Here is a 15,962-nt window from a genome sequence, read left to right as displayed (position 1 = left end):
TATGTATGTTAAGATGTAATCATAGAAGTTAGACTGTATAAATTACCCTGTTTTGCACCAATACCTTTGAACAAGTGCTTTGTGGTGATAACCTTGCTTGTTCCCGATGTTGACAAATAAATACCTTTGCTGCTCTAAAGACCAAAAGCTTCTGGGCAATTATTTTACTGGATTCACTAGGTGATGGGGTGGAGTACTTATGCTAACACCTTACATAGTAAGTGTCTGAAGCAGAAAACAAAATGGCAAAGCCTTGAAACCTTGCTGTTATTGATTGCCTGGAGTGGGTTAAGCAGAGAAGGTGAAATTTACTTTGTAGTGGATATTGTATCTAAAAGTTGAGGCATTTTATGTACAAAGTAATATCTATTCCATTTTTAGTGGCATTTTTTGTCCCAGTACACAGGAAGTGGGATTTTGACCATTTTCAACTTGATCCCAGGATATAAAGACTCATGCTTTTAACTTTGGAATTACATGTTTCTGCTTTTGGCCATGCATCTACCATGCTTTGCTATATCAAATATTGATCTACTGGAGGAGTGGTGTGCATCACAGTGACACTCAGTTGCAATAGTGCCCCAGACTGTGTCCCATCCTGAGAATTCAGGAGGCTAAAGGCTGTATTCTGAAGTGAACAGTTTCTAAATTGGGTTTGCAGACAGTACAGAAATTCCAAGCTAGTTTAGGTACTTAAGTAGTGGAGCTCTATACTGTTTAATTTATTCTGCTGTTGCTCTGAGAAACAGAGTAAATTAACTAGTGTCATGTGCTGAGTCTAGTCTACTTCCAATATATAAACTGTCCAAACAACACAGCAGCCTAAGATGTAGACATACCTGCTCTTGATATATCTAGGGGTAAGATGTTTGCAACATAAAAATCCCAAGGCTTTGCAGAAACACATTTTTTAGGAAAGTTCTCATAGTCACAAGCAGCTCCAGCAGTACCTCATCCTCTGATCCCTGATCTATCTATCTGCCTTTTTCCAAAGTTGTATACACAGATTAGAGAGTTATCAGGTAAAAATGATCAGTGACAGACAGGCTATATCAGAGCACACTGCATGTACTAAAAAATGAAGGAAGATTTAATACTTTCCACCTTTGATCCGGAATGCCATTACAACACACTAATTTTTTTTAGCACTTTTCAGTTTTGGTCCCTACAGATAGAGCAAACCCAGTTCCTATCCCTGTTCCCTTGAAACCTCAGCTCTGGCAAGGCAAAACAGCTTTCCATGAACACAGAATGTGCAACACATGCCCAGACCTGTTCATGTAATCAACATAATAGCACACAAAGTCCAGCAGGAAGAATCTCCAATTCAGGGAAATACATATTTGGTACTGTACACATTTTCTCGATAGGAATTCTCCCTGATTTGGATGCAATTAGATATTTCCTAAGTTATGGAGTAGTTTACCTCACAGTCTTTCAACTGTTTAATGGGATTAATTTTTTCAGTTCTGTGCAATTTTACAGATAAATCTTTTGCTGTTAATTTGACACTTGAAAACTTTTATCAGATTTAGATCATAGGAGAGTTTTTTAATTCAGACCACTTTGACACAATAATATGAACTCATAGCTCTACCACATCAGGTCAATAGGTGTGTTCCAGAGCTGTTGTATAAATTGCATCAAGGATTCTGAAAAAACTACAGTGCTCAAATCTGTAGTGGACAGGGGTCTGCAAGATAGGAGAAAAAAAAAAAATTGTATTTTCTTGTCTTTTCCTGAGATTAATTTTTGCACTTGGAAATTGAAACTATATAGAAAAACCTACAAATATTTGCAGACTCCAATACTTACAAAAAAAGGTTGGTGGAAAAACTGGATCCTGAGGATTTAAAAAGGACTGCTATGATCCTGTATCTGAGTTGTTCTATGCTGTTACAACATATCTTACCTCAGTGGTTTTCATTGAGTACAGATCAAGATAAAGAGTGAGGATAGTGAAGCAAGCTTGTTTGAAGGGGATGGAAAGCAACAAGGATTGCACCACCTCTTTCTCAATTAGCATTTTTCTCCAGAAACAGGGGACAGTGCTCTTAAAGTGTAGCTTGGAAACTGAACTACCTCATGCTTTTCTGGAGTCTGGTATGGTGCTGCATCATCAGGAGCTTCCACTGGAGCCCAGTGTTTTCATGGGTGTGCTTCTGCTCTCTACCTTGCTTCCATGAGCAGAAGGGCAACATAAGATTGCTCTTTCCATTTTACAGGGATTTTGAATTAGTGATGGCTGAACAAAATATGCATATGTGTATATACCATGAGTCAAATAGCTACATCAATGCAAATACAGTTTTCCATAGCTGATGGGCATGCAAGAATGTATGGAGTTCTATATTTCACGGTATCTTTTCTCTTGAACTGGAATCAAGAAGATGGGACAAAAATCTACCTAAACTGTTCCTTCTGAAGTAATGGAGGAAGAAACATTTTGTGTCTGTATTTTAAATATATCATCCAAGTTAATCTCACATCCAAAAAAAGGACAAAAATATTTTGCAACAATCAAAAAAAGAAAGAACTAAAATGAATTAAAAGATAAGAATAAATTCTAAAACCAATAATGAAATGAAGCTGAACAGTTATAGATGAGTTGTAAGATAAAGCATGTAGAAACTCTAGAAGAAAATTTCTTGATATCTGTAGCACTTTTTCTCCTTTACCCTTAAAGAATGATAAAATTAAGTATTAAGTCTTTTACATTCTGCACTTAGGTCTACACTATCACAGATACATCCAACAGATGCATGGTGTTCAGAAAACACCATTACCATGTGTGAGGAAAGATTCCATGCAGGTACCCCCAGATACCAAGCAGTGAAGGATTTAGCCAAGAACACTAACGGGACATTTTTTTATGCGCCTCCTCTTTTCTTCACAGGGCTTTTGTCTGCCCAGCCCTCCCACTGTGGAGGTCTTCAAATATGTCTGCAAGAACTACTCTTGTACCAGGGAGTCAGCCTCTCTGGAATGCAAGAGAAGAAAACATCTAAGACTATCCCTGGGAAAGATGCCTCTTTCCCAGATGGCAAAACTGTCTTGAGCGACATAAACACTTGCCTCCTTGAATGAAATCTTCTGGAAAGATTCTTTTATATTTTGACTTGCGGAAACAAACCCCAAAACTCGCAAAGAGTATTGCAGCAGGTATGTTTATTCACAGTGCTGGGTGCATGGGGGATAATTCCTCCAATCACACACCCCCATTGCCTTTGATCAGCTTCTTTTATACTGTAAAATGTTACATATGCATTAGTTGTATTACATAAACATTAGTTGTGTTACATATGCATTAGCTGTGTCAGCAAATTCCAGAAAAGTGGGAGGGCAAATCATTAACATACACCACTCCTATAACTCTACCTTGGAACGCCCCCTTGGGGTTTTCTTTTCAGGGTCTTTGGGGGTCTTTTGGATGAAGTAAGAAGTCTTCCTCAGCTTGAACTTTTTACCTTTGCTAAGAACTGCTGAGTTGGCACTGTCCAATTAACTCAAAACTGGTATCATCTCCAGGAGCCTCTCTTTATCAACTTTCAAGGTCCCTTCTCTTGACCCTCAAAGCCCCTTATCGAAACTCCAAGGTTTTCTGTTCTTGCTAAAGTCTTCATTATCAAACTAACTATATCCTATCTGTAAGTTAGCATAAGCAAGGCTCTATCCTAATTCTATCTAAAAATTAGCTAGTAAACAACTAAGCCTACAATCTTGTATCATTGTGTATCATATTTTGATCACCCTTTATCAACTTAGAGCATGTTTCCTGGTTCTGGCCAAGACAGGGTTAATTTTGTCAGTAACCAGGAGGGGGCATGGACACAAAGGTTATTCTCTACCACCTCATGTCATTGGCTTGGGCAGGGGGAAGGGAGTCTCTTCCAGAGAGAAGGGGTTCCTCCCCAGCGAGTAAGCAGTGGCAGAGGGAGCAGTGGGGTGGACCTGTTCTGAGCCTGAGGGAGCTGTCCAGTATTGTCTATTATCAATTGTTCTTATCTCAACCCATGATCTTTACCTTTTGTGCCTCCAATTCTCCTCTCCAGTCCAATGCAGGGGGAGGGGGAGGGGGAGCAAGCAAGCATCAGCATGGTTTGGAGAGTCTCAGTGAGAGCACTAAATTGGGTAGTACCATTTCTAAACCACGACACCATGTTTGAAGTCTTGGTCTTGTATCTGGGTGGTGTAAATGTTGTGATACTTTTTCACTTCAGTCCACACTCCTCCAGTAAATCTGTTGGCAAAATCCCTAGATTAATGGCCTCAAATAACCATTTTCTGTAGGCAGAATAAAAAAAAGTAAAGCCTGTTTGTTCAGGAAATGCAGCTGGTCTTTGGCCTTTAGGCTGTATGTCTACTAATAAATATGCTCGAGGATGTTTCATAGACAACAAAACCATGAAAAAGCACAGAACTGCACCCATGTCTGCTAGCAAAACCTCTCCTTCCTTCAGACACCACCTGTTGCAGGCGGACTGTTAAACACAATAACTCCTGAAGGGTACTGAAGTGGGAGGCTGGTGGGAGCAGGGCACAGAGCATGTGGGGATAATCCTAAAAGTTTGATGTTGCAGATGACCATGTGCTAGCACTATTTAATTTACTGGAAAAGCAGAGAGTATATTGTAAAAATACAAGTCACCATCTCCCACAAATCTATACTCTTTGAGCTTTGAAATGGGAAGAAGGAAGGAACTCCATGTGGTGGGTTGACCTTGGTTGGACACCAGGTGCCCACCCAGCCGCTCTATCACTCCCCTTCCCAGCAGGACAGGGGAGACAGCAAGGTGGGAAAAAAACCCAACTCGTGGGTTGGGATAAGGCAGTTTATTTAAAGCAAAAAGCAAAGTGAAGCTTGTGTGCGCATAAGCAAAAGATAGCAGGGTTTATTCTCTACTTCCCATGAGCAGTGATGGTCGACCACCCCTGAGAAGCAGGGCTTCGCTATGCGTGACGGTTCTTCAGCAGGCAGCCATTGGAGACAATGAATGCCCACCCCTCTGCTCCTTGTGTCAGCTTTCATATCTGAGCTGACCTCATATGGTATGGAATATCCCTTTGGTCAGTTTGGGTCAGCTGGCCTACTTGGGTCCCCTCCCAGGATCTTGCCCTCAACTAAGGAAGGAATGTTACAGTGCTGATGCTGTGCTCAGCAGTAGCCAAAACACCAGTGTGTTATCAACACCCATGTAGCTGCCAATGCAAAGCACAGCACTGTGACGGCTACTGTGGGGAAATGAACTCCAGCTTGGCCAAACCCAATACACCCCATTACTGATGTCCCGTCCACCACCTCTCTGGGCAGCCCATTCCAATGCCTGATCACTCTCTCTGTAAAGAACTTCTTTCTAATATCCAACCTAAACCTCCCCTGGCAGAGCTTAAGCCCGTGCCCTCTTGTCCTATTGCTGGTTGCCTGGGAGGAGAGACTGACCCCTACCTGGCTACAACCTCCTTTCAGGTAGTTGTAGAGAGTGATGAGGTCACCCCTGAGCCTCCTCTTCTCCAGGCTAAACAACCCCAACTCCCTCAGCCTCTCCTCATAGGACTTGTGCTCAAGTCCCTTCACCAGCCTGGTTGCTCTCCTCTGGACCCGCTCCAGCATCTCAATGTCTTTCCTGAACTCAGGGGCCCAGAACTGAACACAAGGTGTGGCCTCACCAGCGCTGAGTACAGGGAAAGGATCACTTCCCTGCTCCTGCTGGCCACACTGCTCTTGATGCAGGCCAGGATGCCATTGGCCTTCTTGGCCACCTGGGCACACTGCTGGCTCATGTTCAGCCTCCTGTCAATCAGCACCCCCAGATCCCTTTCCACCTGGCTGCTCTCCAGCCACTCTGTGCCCAGCCTGTAGCACTGCAGGGGGTTGTTGTGGCCAAAGTGCAGGACCCAACACTTGACCTTGTTGAACTTCATCCCATTGGAATCGGCCCAACTCTCCAGCCTATCCAGGTCCCTCTGCAGAGCCCTCCTGCCTTCCAGTAGGTCAACACTCCCTCCCAACTTGGTGTCGTCTGCAAATTTGCAAATGATGGACTCAATCCCCTCATCTAAATCATCGATAAAGATGTTAAACAGGACTGGGCCCAACACTGATCCCTGGGGGACACCACTAGTGACCAGCTGCTGGCTGGATGCAGCCCTGTTCACCACTACTCTCTGGGCCTGGCCCTCCAGCCAGTTCTTAACCCAGTAGAGAGTGTACCTGTCCAAGCCGTGGGCTACCAGCTTTTCCAGGAGTATATTATGGGAGACAGTGTCAAAGGCTTTGCTGAAGTCCAGATAGACACATCCACAGCCTGCATCTCATCCACCAGGCGGGTCACCTGATCATAAAAGGAGATCAGGTTGGTCAAACAGGACCTGCCCTTCCTAAACCCATGCTGGCTGGGTCTGATCCCTTGTCCATCCTGTAGGTGCCGTGTGATTGCACTCAGGATGATTTGCTCCATAACCTTGACAGGCACTGAGGTCAGGCTGACAGGCCTGTAGTTTCCCGGGTCCTCCTTGCAGCCTTTTTGTAGATTGCCGTGACATTCGCCAACTTCCAATCATCTGGGACCTCCCCAGAGAGCCAGGACTGTTGGTAAATGATGGAGAGTAGCTTGGCAAGATCTTCTGCCAGCTCCCTCATCACCCTAGGATGGATCCCATCTGGTCCCATGGACTTGTGTGGATCCAGGTGGCTCAGTCAGTCACTGACCATTTCCTCCTGGAATACAGGGGGGCTATTTGGCTTCCTGTCCCTGTCTACCAGCTCCAGAGGCTAGTTGTCCTGAGGGCCACCTGTCCTACTGGTGAATACTGAGGCAAAGAAGGTGTTAAGTACCTCAAACTTCTCCTCATCCCTGTTAACTATGTTCCCCCCAAGTCCAACAAGGAATGGAGGTTTTCCTTGCCCCTCCTTTTGGTATTAATGTATTTATTGAAGCGCTTTTTGTTATCCTTAACAGAAGTAGCCAAATTGACTTCAAATTGCGCTTTTGTCTCTCTAATTTTCCTTCTACATGACCTAGTTATACTCCTAAACTCATCCTGAGTAGCCAGCCCTATTTTCCATAGTCTGTAAGCTCTCTTTTTATCCCTGATTTCCTTTAGACTCTCCCTGTTCAACCAAACTGGTCATCTACCCCACCGGCTTGCTTTTTGGCACACTGGTACAGTCTGTTGCTGTGTTGTAGTTAGTTAGGACAGCCACAAAATAAAAACTAGGCACCTTTATGATGATGGTCCGACAGTCAGCTTTTATTGCTTCGTCCAGTTTAATAATTTCTTCTTTCTCACACACACTGCACTCACACACTGTTTACAGAACTTTACATTCCTTTCTATTATTAGCTTTCTATCTATAATTTATTACTAGCCTTCACACATAATTGAATATTCTCTTATTTACATTCTTCTCTCACTGGTCAGTTCTGGCACCTTTTCAAGTCTTTCACGGCCCCTGTTTTTCCTCAGGGAAACGGCTTCAAAGTGTCAAAGTCAAAATCCTTCACCTCTATATCCTTCATCAGGGATCAGGAGGATTCGCCACCTACCCCAACATTCCTGTGAAGCTCAAGGGTAACCTGGGCTGCAGTGACCATGAAATGGTGGAGTTTGAGATCCTTAGGGCAGCGATGAGGGAACAGAACAAGCTCACTACCCTGGACTTCAGGAGAACAGACTTTGGCCTCTTCAGGGATCTCCTTAGTAGAGTGCGATGGGATAGAAACCTGAAGGGAAGAGGGACCCAAGAGACCTGCATGATATTCAAGCATTGTCTCCTCCAGACTGAAAAGCAATGCAGCCTTACGAAGAAAAAGTCGGGCGAAATCACCAGGAAACCTGCATGGATGAACAAGGAGGTCCTGGAAAAACTCAGACACAAAAAGGAAGCCTACAGAGGGTGGAAGTAGGGAAAGGTAGCCTGGGAGGAATACAGAGAGATTGTCCAAACAGCTAGGGATCTGGTTAAGAAAGCTAAAGCACTGGCAGAAGTAAATCTGATCAAGAACATCAAGGGTAACAAAGAAAGCTTCCTATAGGTACGTTGGTGATAAAAGACCGGGAAAATTTGGGTCCTCTCAAGAAAGATATGAGACAGACCTGGTTACCCAGGACATAAAGAAGGTTGAGGTACTCAACAACTTTTTTGCCTCACCCTTCACCAGCAAGTGCTGCAGCCATACCACCCAAGTTGCAGAAGGTGAAGGCAGCGACTGGGAGAATGAAGAACACTCTGCAGAGCCCTCCTACCCTCCAGCAGATCGACACTCCCTCCCAACTTGGTGTCATTTGCAAATTTGCTAATGGTAGACTCTATCTCCTCATCCAGATCATCAATAAGGATATTAAACAGGACTGGGCTCAACACTGACCCCTGGGGGACACCAAAAGACCCAAACTCCTCCCTCTAAGCAATTGTAAATCCAAAATTAAGAGGCTGCAATTGAGGGGGAAAAAAAGTGTGGGAAAAGGAAGAATAACAGCCCTTTATTTAAAGATATATGTGTATTGGTAGAAACAATGAAAGAAAACAAAACAACCAAACAATACTCCTATACCCACAAATAATCCCCTTCAAAACAAACCAATAGACAAACAAAGAAAAAGGTAAACAGTTCAGTTTGTGCCCTTTGGTGCAATTCTAACCACAGTCAGCAGGGGGTGCTGTTGGATCACTGGTCATTGCCATGTGGGGGGAACACCCTCCTGGGTGTATTGGAGAAACTGAGAATGGAGGTCTTTCCCCCCTTCCCCTCCCACTGGGAAAGGGGAGAGATAGGAGGGAGAGGAAAAAAAAGGGTCCTTCCCAACGGGAACTCACTCTGTCCTGCTGGCCGAAATCGCGCGGTATAGTTTTTCCCTCTCCCTTTGATGTGCACAAGAACTGCTACCAAGAAAGAAAAAAATAATGGGAACAGAGGAGGGGAAAACCTCCCGAAACAGTTCCTCTCGATGAAAATCCAAGCAGAATCCACAGCTGACAGCCAGGCTGAGAAAAAAAGCCATCTCCAAGCTCCTACTCCAACCTTGTTCCAACTCCAGTAGATTCCAGTAGTAACCTGAACTCCTTCCCCCCCCATTTCCCATGAGACAAGACAGGAAAAAAAAGTTAAAAAAAAACCCCCAAAACTCCTTTCCCCTCCGCAAAGACAAGATCCTGAGGGCCATCAACTAGGAATGTAGTCTTACCAGCCACTTCTTTTGTGCTACTTAACTGCCTAAGTCACAGACAATCTGCCCATTCAACATCCCCTTCACACAGTGGGCAGGGGGAAGGGAAAAATTCCAGCTTAGTTTCTAAGAACCAGCAAAACCATGACAATAGCTCATCTAATCAAATGTGCCAAATGACAGATAGACAGGGCTTTTTATTACACATACTCTTTACATATTCATTAGATATTCTCACTTAATACATATTCATTACTTTGCCTTACATAGTCACACCTCTATTAGAAGTTCTTATTCGGTCCTTAGAGGTCATCTTCTTGACCTCAGTTCTTAAGCAGGCACAGCATCATTTTGTTTCACCACAAAAACTGTAACATTTGTTTTTTGTCTTATCTGGGTACACAGAACTCAGCTTACATCTTGTTTGCTTGAGTTACATCCCTTATCTAATTCTCTAGGACTTCTATTGTTCCTTATTTGGGCATTTGGGAAGGCTGTGAGTAATGTTTCTATTTCTCCTATCAGTCTTCCCCACTGGACCATCTTTCAGCACATAGAGACAGTCTGCTCCTGCACCTTCAAGATTTCTTTCTTGAGGTATGTCCATCCTTCCTGGACCCCTTGTTTTTTTAAGGGCTGTTTCCCAAGGTATTTTCCAAATCAGCATCCTGAATAGGTCAAAGTCTGCCCTCTGGAAGTCCAGGGTAGAGGTTTTGTTGATGCCCCTCATTTCACCGAGTACTGAAAACTCTATCATTTCATGGTCACTGTACCCCAGACGACCTCTGACCACCACATCTCCCACCAGCTCTTCTCTGTTTGTAAGCAGCAGGTCTAGTGGGGCCCCACCCCTGGTAGGCTCACTCACCAACTATGTCAGGAAGTTCTCTTCCATACACAAGAACCTCCTAGACTACCTCTTTTCTACTGTGTTGAGTTCCCAGCAGACATCTGGTAGGTAAAGTCTCCCACAAGAACAAGGGCTGGCGATCATGAAACATCCACCAACCGCTTATAGAATAATTCATCCACCTCTTTATCCTGGTTGGGTGGTCTAGAACACACTCCCATCAGGATGTCGGCTTTGTTAGCCTTCCCCCGATTCTTTCCCATAGACATTTGTAGTGGGTTTCTGTGGCTGGGTTTTGGTAGCGGGGGGGCTACAGGGGTGGCTTCTGTTAGAAGCTGCTAGAAGCTTCCCCTGTCTGGTGGAGCCAATGCCAGCCAGCTTCAGCACGGGCTTCCTGCTACTGGTCAAGGCCAAGCCAATCAGGAGTGATAGTAATGCATCTGTGATAACATATTTAAGAACAGAAGGTTGTTGTGAGGAGGCTGTGACCCCATGGGAGGCCCAAGATGGAGCAGGGTCCTGCCAGGGACCTGCAGCCCATGGAGAGCGAAACCCAGACTGGAGCAGGTTTTTCCCAGGTAGGACTTGTGGCCCCTGTGGGGGACCCATGCCATTACAGCTCATTTGTGAAGGACTACACCCCATGGTGAAGTGACAGCAGTTTGTGAAGAACTGTTGCCTGTGGGATGGACTCATGCCAGAGAGGTCCATGAAGGACTGTCTCCTGTGGGAGGGACCCAATAGGAGCAGGGGAAGGACTCTTCTCTGACCAGCTGTACCAGTTTAAATGAGACAAGGGTCTTTTGCTGAGGATGGATTAGGAGGAAAAGACCCAAACTTCTCTTTCCAAACAATTATAAATCCAAAATTAAGAGGCTCCGATTGAAGGAAAACAAATTATGGAAAAGGGAAAATAACAGCCCTTTATTAAAAGGTATGTGTGTATTAACAGGAACACGAAAAAAAAAAAACCAAGTAAAATAACTAAGTAATACTCCTATACCCACCAATAATCCCCTTTAAGAACAAAACCGATAAACCGGCAAAAAGAAAATAGTTCAATTTCTTGCACCCTTTGGTGCTGTTCCAACCACAGTCAGCAGGGGGCGCCGTCGGGTCACTGGAGATGCAAAATTTGTAATGTCCCGTACCATTCACCAGGTGGCGCTGTTGGGTCACTGAAGGAGTAGAACTTGTAATGTCCAGTACCCGTCACCAGGTGGCGCTGTTGGATACTTGGCTGCACCGGGGGAAGGGGGGAACAACAGCAATAAAACAGAAAGTTCTCCCAATGGAAGAAAACTCACAAACTTCAGCTGATTAGGGTCCGTTGTAAACAGGGCTTGCAGTCAGCCAGAGGTGAGCCAAGAGCAGCAGCCAGAAACTCCCCTCCGACAGGAAAAAAAAAAAGGAGCCCGGCAGTGTCTGCAGCCCGCAGCAGCCTCTCACCCCGGCAGAGAGAGAGAGAGTCTCCCCCAGCCTCCACCCCCCCCTTTGTTGTCAAGGCAACAAATCTCGCCTATTAGGGCTCGAGCCGATTCCTTTGTTCAACTAAATGGCTCATCACAGAGCACACACACACGGCAGGAGGAAAGGAAAGAAAAATTCCTTGCTAAAAAATACGAACTATGACACCAGCGGCAGAAACAACAACTGACCATAACCCCCCTTCCCCATCTCCCTGCACTGCTGGGGGACAGGAGGTAGAGTTTGTAATAAAGGAGGGGTGGGGGGAAGGTGTTTTTAAGATTATTTTACTTCTCACTCCTTTGCTCTGATCCTGTTTGTAATAAATTCAATTAATATCCCCACTTTGAGTCTGTCTTGTCCGTGATGGTGATAAGTAACTGACCTCTGCCAGCTGTTATCTCAACTCATGAATCCTTAGCTGTTTTTTTTTCTCTTCTCTGTCCAGTTGCAGAGGGGAATGAGAGAGCAGCTTTAGTGGGTACCTGGCATCCAGCCAGGGTCAACCTACTACAGCATTCAACCTTATCATCACTAACCTCAAGTTCCTATAGAGTCAAGAGACTCCCTAATATACAGAGCCACCCCTCCACCTCTCCTACCTCCCCTATCTCTTCTGAAGAGCATGTAGCCATTCATTGCAGCATTCCAGTCATGTGAATCATCCCACCATGTTTCTGTGATGGTGACTATGTCATAGTTTTCCTGCTGTACAATGGCTTCCTGCTCAGTTATCCATACTGCATGCATTGGTGTAGATACACTTTAGCTGGGCTGCTGATTTCACCCCTAACTCTGGCTTACCACCCTTAGGCCCATCTCTGGAGACTCTTGTTTCATCTCCTTCCCCCTTCAAACCTAGTTTAAAACCCTCTCAATCAGCCCTGCCTACTCATGGGCTAGAATCCTTTTGCCCTTGCTAGACAGATGAAGCCCATCTGACTCTAGCAGGCCTGGTGCCATAAAAATTGCTCCATGATAAAACCAAAGTTCTGCTGATGGCACCGGTCCTTAAGCCACTTATTGATAACATGGGTTTTCCTGTTCCTTTCATTGTTTATCCCTGCTACTAAAGGAATTGAGCAGAACACCACCTGTGCTCCTGTCCCATCAACCAATCAACCCAGAGCCTTGAAGTCCTTTTTAATTACCCTGGTACCCCTCTTATCAGCCTCATCACTGCCAACCTGGACAACCAACCGTGGGTAATATTCAGAGGGCTGAATTAGTTCAAGTAGTCTTCTGGTAATAACCCTTACCCAGGCCCCAGGGAGGCAGCAGACTTCCCTGTGGGATGGGTCTGGTTGGCATACAGGGTCCTCATTTCCCCTCAGAAGGGAGTCACCTACTACATATACCCTTCTTTTTAATACCTGAGGTTGTGATGCATCTGATAGATGGAGTGCAACTGAGACACCCTCTGGACAGATTTTTTTCTCTAGTGTAATCTGCCTGACCCTCTAGATCCAGGGCCTCATACCTGTTCTGTAAGGGCACCTAGGATGGTGATGGGGGTTGGGAGGGGATTCTTTTACCTCCCTGAGCAGGGACCCTTTTCCATTCTCCCCCATCTACTAGGCCTTCTCCTTCTGCCTGATGGCAAGAGGAGCAGGGCATCTCTGACTCCTGCTGAGCTTCTCTCAGAGTTGGAAGGGTGTAACTCCACCAGTCTATTTCTTTTCTGCTCTCCCTGATACTCCTCAGCCTTTCCACTTCTTCCTTAAACTCTGCCACTAGACAGAGTAGATCATTCACCTGTTCAAATCATATGCAGGTGTCCTTTGCACTGTCCTCCGGTACTAACACCAGGCTCAGACATTCCCTGCAGCCAGTGACCTAGACAGCTACGTGCTTCTTGGGGAATTCTGTCTGGGTTGGCACACTCCTGCTAGCAGCAGCAGCAATGGCTTTTGACTGTTTGTAAACCATTGCTAGATCTAGTCAGACTGAGGAGAAAAAAACCCCAAAACCAAAAAACCCAAAAAAACCAAAACCACCATACCCACACCTAACACACTAACCCACGACCAGGAGCCGGAAGGGTGGCTATGCCCTTCCTGCTCACCCTGTCTGCACAAACTGCTGCTCAAACTGCTGTGGCGTGCCACGCTCCTGTTTGCCATGCTCAGGGTTGCTCGCATACGACGGCTGATTTGGAGAGGGGGCACCTTCAGGTCTTGGGGGTTAAACCATTCTCTGGAGGTGTAATGCTCTCCCAACTGCCCCTTGAGCATGTGGCTCTATGAGCCCATAAGGACACACAGGACCACGGAGGAAGTTTATTTGGGCATGGGGGTTTATATGGGTTTCAGGGCGATTGGAAAGGGACCAATTACAAAGTCAAGGTACCACACAAAAACCCAATCAGGTAAAGAGTTAACAGCCAATAGAAAGAAGTGAACAAAAGCCAATGGGAAGACCTCAGGGTATCTTCCCAGGACATTCCTGCATAAGGGTCCTTCACAGGGGGGTGTCAGGAAGGAGAAGCAGTGACTTTGCAAAATACAGAAAAACCATCTTAAGATCTGTTTAAACAACATTAAAAACTTCTGTTTCTATAACCCTTGTGCTGTTTTCTTCTTTTCCTTCACCAGTCCATCTCTGGCAGGATTTCTTCCACCCTATATAGGGCAAATCCATTCCTACACTCACACTCCCTAGAGCTATTTAAATCACATGCAAATGGGCCTGGAAAGGCCTCTTGCTCATCTGATTGGCTACCAAGAGCTGCTGAGTTGCAGTCAATGGCACAATGTCCAAGTAAAAACCAGTTTTGCCATAAAGCGAAGTAAGGTCAAGGTATGTGCCCAAGAAATTCAGGTTTTAGGAGTAAAATGGCAAGATGGACGTTGTCAGATTCCAATGGACGTGATCAACAAAATACCAGCTATGTCCCCACCAACCAGCAAGAAGGAAACACAGGCTTTCCTAGGTGCTGTGGGTTTTTGGAGGATGCATATTCCATATTAGTCAGATTGTCAGCCCTCTCCATTGTCGGAGGTGGACCAACAGAGGTTGACAGAGAATGGAGAGAGATGCAGAAAGGCTGCAAAGAAACCTCAGAGGAAGAAGTTTAAGTCCTCTGACAACTGCAGCTGCAAGGGGTTGCCTAGAGACCCAGCTACAGGATGCAGCCTCATAAACTTCTGTACAACTCCACTGATTGTACCCCAGACCCCTCCTTCCCTTCCTCCCTAACTATCCCCTTCCCCTATACGGCTGGACATATCTCTGGCGGCCAATCCCTCCATTTTCCCTTATCACTGAACCTTAGGATTTGATGTTCCGAGCAAGAATCCCTCCTTTGTTCCAGACTCTTCTATATTCCCCTCTATATAAACTGACATCTTGTTTTAATAAACACCATTTTGTGGGTCACAATCCGTGTGCCTATTTCCTATACAAAGTGTGCCCGAGGGTCTGTTCGCGGGAACAACCCCCCCCCCACAATTCTCCATCATGACACAGAAGAATGATTTCAAATGGAGTCCTGAAAACAAGCTTTTGAACAGATTAAACAGGAGACTGTTACTGCAGTAGCCCTTGGGCCAGTCAGGACAGGACGAGATGTGAAAAATGTGCTCTACACTGCAGTTGGGCAGAATGGTCCTTCCTGGGGCCTCTGGCAAAAAGTACCTGGGGAGACTCAAGGACAACCCTTGGGGTTCTGGAGTCAGGGATACAAAGTATCCAAGGCCTGTTACACCCCAACTGAAAAAGACATCCTGGCAGCCTATGAAGGGGTTCAAGCCACTTCCGAAGTGATGGGCACCAAAGAACATCTTGTCCTGGCACCCCAACTGCCACTGCTGGTCTGGATGTTCAAAGGGAAAGTCCCCTCCACACATCATGCCACTGATGCCACATGAAGCAAGTGGGTCATGCTGATCACACAGTGAGCTCAGATAGGAAACCCTAATTTTCTAGGGATCTTCCACATCATCACTAACTGGCCTGAAAATGAACATTTCGGACTATCATCAGAGGACAAGGAAGAGGATAAGATGACGTGCTGAGGAGGTCCCACCATATAATCAACTCATCATCATCATGGCTAGGCTTCGCGAACGAAGATTTGAGAAGGACTCTACCCACGCTTGCTACAAGCACGCTGATGGCTAAAAAGGCCAATGCGAGATAGACAAGTCCGGTTGCAGAAGGCACAGCAGAAAGACTCCCCAGGTGATACAGACGAGACGTGATTCTTTCTGCGTTGTCTTTTCTCCTCGAGAGTGATCCTGCGTGTGTTCTCAAAAGCAGCAGCAGCGTTATAGATGGTGTGTCTCCAGGCCTCCCGATTGGAGGCCAGGGTAGACCAATGGTGGTGATCAATATGGCCAAGGCTGAGGGATTGTTTCAGGCAGTCCTTGTACCTCCTCTTTGGGGCTCTCTCTGCGGCAGCCAGTGGCAAGTTCCCCATAGAGCACAATCTTAGGGAGGCGGTAGTCCTGCATCCTGGAGACGTGCCCTGCCCAGC

The sequence above is a fragment of the Myiozetetes cayanensis genome, unplaced genomic scaffold, assembly GCF_022539395.1.
Source record: "Myiozetetes cayanensis isolate MyiCay16 unplaced genomic scaffold, myiCay2020 scf251, whole genome shotgun sequence".
NCBI classification, from domain to species: domain Eukaryota; kingdom Metazoa; phylum Chordata; class Aves; order Passeriformes; family Tyrannidae; genus Myiozetetes; species Myiozetetes cayanensis.
This window is presented reverse-complemented; position numbering follows the sequence as displayed.